The 6,519-nt window shown below is 36.4% G+C and overlaps 1 non-coding gene across 1 annotated transcript; it reads left to right on the forward strand.

Annotated features, from left to right (window-relative positions):
* Nucleotides 1-6,025: 6,025 nt before the first annotated feature.
* LOC133798919 (small nucleolar RNA R71) lies at nucleotides 6,026-6,132 on the forward strand. The gene has a single exon (XR_009876135.1). It is a non-coding gene; the product is annotated as a small nucleolar RNA R71 (small nucleolar RNA).
* Nucleotides 6,133-6,519: the final 387 nt, after the last annotated feature.

A 6,519-nucleotide genomic window follows, 5' to 3' on the forward strand; every position in this document is an offset into this window, starting at 1 on the left:
TATGTGTCAGGTTTAGGAATTAATCATGAATGTCACTGAGTTGACATGATAGGTAAGAAGGTCACGGGATGACCTTCTTACCAACTCCCAGGTGCCTTCTCCTATATATATGGAGACCCTCGGAGTTATAAGGGGTTGGATTCTATATTGTAAGAAATATCTTGTAATCAAATACCCAGTATATAGCAATAATATTGACTAGTGGAGTAGAAGGATTTTAACCTTTGAACCACTTAAAAAAAGAATTTTGAGTCACCATTTCATTTCTAAGATCATTTTATTTCGATTCAACATAAGCACTAATCCCTTTCTCTTCTTTTCTTAATTACCTGTTGGCAAAGAACCGCGTCAACATATACTATACTTTTAATTTGTTGAATCTAATTATGTGAACATTTTTAAAAAAAAATCTTAAGATTGGTTTAGGCGGGTCAACTCGACCAAATCGCCTAAAACATTGGACGGGTTAAACTTTTTTTCTTAATTGGAAGGATTAGAGTTGGATTTTTGCAATCTGATTTGTACATTGGGTTGATTAAAATATGATATAACCTAACCAAACCGACCAATGAATACCCATAATATACAATTGGAAGTCCAGGCATATAAGTCTAAGACATGACTATGTGAGACAATTTATTCAAGATAAAATCATTTTGATCTCTTACGTAAGAACTTAGTGGATCCATTCACCAAACATCTTACAAGAGATTTGGTAAGTTCTACATCTAGAGGTACGAGACAAAAACTCTTAGACAAAAAGATACATCGATGATGACAACTCAACTCAAAGCTAGTCAATAAGTAATGTAGAGTTTAAAGGCTTAAGACTAATATTTTAGATATTCATTGAAGCAAGCAGTTGGCAGCTTGTCTTACAGATATAGTTACCAAATCTTCTTCATAAAAGTTGAAAATTGGTTTCCATATGTGTTAATTCTAGTTTTGAGCTCAAATTTATGACTAGCTTATAAATTAATTGCTTCCTATTGCAGTAATGATATTAAGGATAAATAGGAAATTAGAGTGGTAAAATAATAATTTAACTAAACTTTAATTATTAACTTGGAGGATTAAATTGCATGTAATGATTATATCAAATGAATGATTTATTTTACTAAATAATCTATATTTATATATTTATATAAAGGTGGCACCCTCTCTTTCTATTCTTATAATTTCATTAATTTTTTGTTTTTACTAATTTTTATATTTAAAAAATATTTAATTAACAATTATAAAACTTCCCTATAGTCCCACATTGTTTACAAACCATTGTGAGCGTTATACATTTACGCTATAAATAAAGTACTCTTCATTTACATAAATTTTTCTAAACATTAGTATTTTTTTCCTATATGAGTGGTTGATTTAACTCAATATTGCCAAAATAGTATTACTTTTTTGGACATCAAATTTATATCAATTGTTGCGATAGTTTTGCTATGCAAGTGCACACAGTCGCGAACTTGTAATAAAATGGTAAAACCAAGTATCGTCCTCAAGGACTGAATTATCAATTACCAGTCAATTAATCTCTTGTTCTATTTGATGAATTAAAACTTCTTGATTTTTTTAAAATACAGCAAAAGAACCGATAAAGTGCAGAAATAATAATCGACAATTAAATAGCATAATAACTAATAGTAAAAACTCTTAATTCAATCACTGAGAAACAATTAGGATATTCAATCTCATCAACTATCCTTCCTATTATTCCCTAATGCCAAGTATGAATTCTTCTTATTTTTACCTAATTCAATTAACAAGTTGAGACAGCAGCCTATAATCATTCTATGAATTATAAACTCAACCTAGGTGACAATTTCCTATATTTCTATGGTAAATTGAACCACAAAGGTAGCATTAAATTCCACAACTTAATAACAGTTACACAATTAATTCAGATACTTTCGTTCTAAATTAGAATTATGTCCAATATAACCACAGCATAATTAAATCTCACTTCTCAGATTTTGACTTAAAAACATATATATATGACTAAAGATGGCCAATCAATAATCAATCTATAAGAACAGGTTATAAGGAATTGAAGAAGATTGAAGAAGAGGAAATTAAAATTGCATTAGGTCATAATAGAAATTCAAGTGATTCAATTGAACATCCTAAACAGAAAATTAGTTCATAGTCATAGTGCTAATCACAACAGAAATTAAAAATAACATCAGGAAGAAAAACATGTAAAAATACTCTAAGCTTGAGCCTTCAACACCAGAACTCCTCCCTTCGTCCGTACCCCCTTCTCTCTTCTTTTTCGTCCTTTAAAACCTAGGATTTTTTAGATTTTAGAGAGGCGGGCCGCGGCTCTACATACACTATGCCGCGGCCCGTGTCAAAATTTCTGGGCAGACTATCCTTTCAATGCCGCGGCTCTCTGAAACCATGCCGCGGCCCGCATCATTGTCTTCTGGGCAGAATGCCCATCCATGCCGCGGCTCTACCTAGCCATGCCGCGGCCCGAAGATGTCCTCAAAAACCATGCTTCTGTTTCTCCCCCTAGCCGCGGCCCTACTTTGATCAAGCCGTGGCTCTTAAGGAATTCTTCAATTCTTCAAGTTTTCATCCCAAAATTTCACCAACACTTCCAAATTGTGTTGAGAACCATTCTTGATCAAAATATGATGAAAAACTCAATTATTTCTTCCCTTTCTTTGGCATTTCCTTCCACATGCTCAATTCTTCCTGATATTCACAAAAACAACCAAACAAAGCGTAAACCCGCGCTAAAACAAGGAAAAACAAAATAAAAGACTACTAAAAACATCACCAAAACATCATAAAAACTAGACTCATCAAACTCCCCCAAACTTAACCTTTACTCGCCCTCGAGTAAAGACCAAGTTACACTAACAAAAAGAAACAAACACAAAAACGAACAAGCTAAACCATCATTACCATCTACACTGCTTTGCCAACACTCATGAAACCTCAATTGCAATATTTATAACCAGAATTTCAGCTCAATTGCCTTAAAGTCCAACTTATACAGTTCAATTAGGGAAATCAATAATATATCATGAAAATGACTACAACACTTGCATTCTATCATATATGCTCAACTCATTCCAGACAATTCCACAAACCAAATCTACAATATGCTTGCATTACTCGACCTTCTCCACTAATGTCAACAACACATGTTTTGAAATCAACAGGACTTTCACAGGTTATAGTGTTAGGCTTAGGTAAGGGTAGATGAAATTCTCATTTAAGCTCAATCGTTACCATAAGCATAAAACCTTAAAACCAACCAAATTTTTCTTTACCACACCAAAAATCACCCTTTTATACAATTAGAGAGAGAGATGACAACACTTTTCATTATTTTCTTCTTTTCTTTTTCTAGACTTATCACTTTTTTTTTTTCAAATCACACTCCCCCAAACTTATTATTTTCTATATATATATATGATCAAGGAGTGTGACAAAGTGATATTATTCTTTTTTTTTTTTTTTCAAAGACTTCTCTCTCTCTTCTTTTTGTACAATCATACTGTATTCCAATCATAACAACCTCTTACTATTTTTCCTTCTTCTTTCCCACAGATTATATGCTTATGATAACAAAAGGAAAGGAAAACAAAAATAAAGAAGTTAAGAAATTTAGGCTCAAATAGTATGATCAAGAACAAAAACCAAATTCAAGGCTCAAAAGGGTAACTAAGGATAATTAACTCAAGGTCGGCTTGAAAGGCACAATCGATCCAAAAAAAAAAATTGCCTAAATCACTTTTCTAAACACATGTCATCAAGAATTTCGCCTCAAAAGCCAAATAATGCAAGTTCTATTAGATTCAAATTGTCATTCCACCAACCCTAGTCAAACTCATATAATACAATCCAAAATGTTGTCTTTTCAAAACATATTAAAAATTTCCCACAGAACTTTTTAAATTCAACTCTAAAACAACTGAACCAAGCACACAGTTGAATTCAATTTCGTTTTCACGAGCAAAGACAAAGCAAGTACAGACAAGAATGATGGTTTAACTTTTACACTACAGAAAACTAAACTAAACTAAACAACGCAGAAAACAAAAACAAAACAAAATAAGCTCCCCCCCAAACTTAAGACGCACATTGTCCCCAATGTGATAAAGAAAAAGAACAAGGGAAGAGAACTTACCTGACGCCACATCATTATGGCGGTGGAGGTGGTGGAGGTAGTGGGGGCTTGAGGTGGTGGCCACCCTTTGCATCCTTAAAAGCCATTGTGCCATACGGAGAGAATTCCTTTCCACTGTTGAGAATATTGAAATTATCCCCAATGTCATTGAAACCTTCAAACTTGCCACACAATAATCTTTTCATACGATGTCGAACTGTTCGAAATCGTTCTTTGGCCTTCTTCCTCTTCATACCAATTGAATCTTGACCATCATTCACCACATCAACTCTACAACAAGTAGGAATTGCAGTTGCTGCAAAAACATTAAAACTTATTTCCTCATTTTGGACTCGCAACCTTAACTCCCCCTTTTGTACGTCAATTAAAGCTCGTCCTGTGGCTAAGAATGGTCTTCCAAGAATGATTGGAACATTGGCATCCTCCTCCATATCAAGTACAATGAAGTCTGCTGGAAAAAAGAACTTGTCCACTTTCACAAGAACATCCCCAATAATACCTCGTGGATGTGTTAACGATCGGTCTGCGAGCTGTAAAGTGACAGTTGTTGGTTTTGCCTCCCCCAAACCAAGTCTTTTAAACACAGATAAGGGCATCATATTTATACTTGCCCCCAGATCACATAAGGCGTGCTTGCATTCAAACTTGCCAATGGTGCAAGGTATGGTGAAACTCCCCGGATCTCTCAGCTTCTGAGGAAGCTTCCTTTGCAAAATGGCGCTGCACTCTTCAGTGAGTGCCACCGTCTCATAGTCCTCCATCTTCCTCTTCTTGGACAGTATTTCCTTCATAAACTTCACATAACTTGGCATTTGTTCAAGTGCCTCGGCAAAAGGTATGTTAATGTGAAGCTTTCGAAAAATATCTAGAAATTTCGAAAATTGTTTGTCAAGAGTCTTCTTTTGAAGTCGCTGAGGGTATGGAATCTTGATGTGGTGCTCATAACTCACTGGTGACTGATTCTTCTCAAGGTCTTCAATAACCTCTTTTTCTACCTTACCCTCATTCTCAGCTTCACCCTTTGGTGCAGGTGTAAACTTCTTGACTGGCTCTTCCAACTTCTTCCCACTCCTCAAAGAGATTGCATTGCACTGCTCTTTAGGATTCACCTCTGTATTACTTGGCAAATTTCCTTGAGGCCTATTTTGTAACATATTTGCCAATTGACCAACTTGCATCTCAAGATTCCTGATGGAAGAGCGAGTTTCTGTCATAAACTGTGTTTGAGTGTTGGTGAGGGTCAACAATGCAGCTTGTAATTCATTAGGCCTTTCAGGTGGAGCTTGATTCATTGACTGTTGAGTCCTAGGCTGTTGTGAGAAAGAGGCTTGATGCATAGGTGACTGAGGCATATTATTATGAAATTGGCCCTGAAACTGAGGTTGCTAGCCCTGATTATTCCTCCAAGAAAAATTAGGATGATTTCGCCACCCTGGATTGTAAGTATTGGCGAATGGATTATTTACTGGCCTTTGAAAGTTTTCCACCGCTTGAACCTGAGCTTGATCCATCGGAATGTTATTATTCATACAGATAGGGCACTGATCAACAGAATGAACACCACCACACATTTCACACCTCACTGCCATCTGAACTGCATTAGCAGATACACTGCTCTGTTGTAACTGCTTTGTCAGAGAGGCTACTTGCGCTGTTAAAGCAGTAATTGCATCTAGCTCATGCACCCCAGCTACCTTTCTAGCTCCTGATGATCTTTCCTCTGACCACTGATGGTTGTTTGTAGCCATGTCCTCCAGCAGCTCATAAGCACCAGTTGCGCTCTTGCTCATAAAAGTGCCACCTGCTGCAGCATCAATAATGGTTCTGGTTGTTGGACATAAACCATTGTAGAAATTCTGTACTAGCATCCACTGTTCAATGCCATGATGAGGACATCTTCTTAGGAGTTCCTTAAACCGTTCCCACGCCTCATATAATGACTCTCCGTCATTTTGGCAAAAGTTATTTATCTCTCCCCTTAATTTAGCAGCTTTGGACGGAGGGAAGAATTTGGACAAAAACTTCTGAGCTAGATCTTGCCAAGTGACAATGGAGTTTGGCTGCAGAGAATTCAGCCAACTTTTAGCTCTGTCCCTTAGAGAAAATGGGAAGAGCCTAAGCTTGATTGCGTCATCACTCACCCCATTATATTTGAAGGTTCCACACAATTCCAGGAAGTTGGACAAATGGGTGTGAGGATCTTCAGAGGGCAACCCATTGAATTGCACAGAGGACTGCACCATTTGTAAAATAGCAGGCTTGATTTCGAAGTTGTTGGCCTCTACAGCTGGTGGGCATATACTATTTTGTACTCCCGTCAGAGTGGGTAGCACATAATCTCTCAGACTCCTCTCAGCGTTGGTCTGAGCCTG

Source organism: Humulus lupulus, chromosome 8 (genome assembly GCF_963169125.1).
Source record: "Humulus lupulus chromosome 8, drHumLupu1.1, whole genome shotgun sequence".
NCBI lineage: Eukaryota > Viridiplantae > Streptophyta > Magnoliopsida > Rosales > Cannabaceae > Humulus > Humulus lupulus.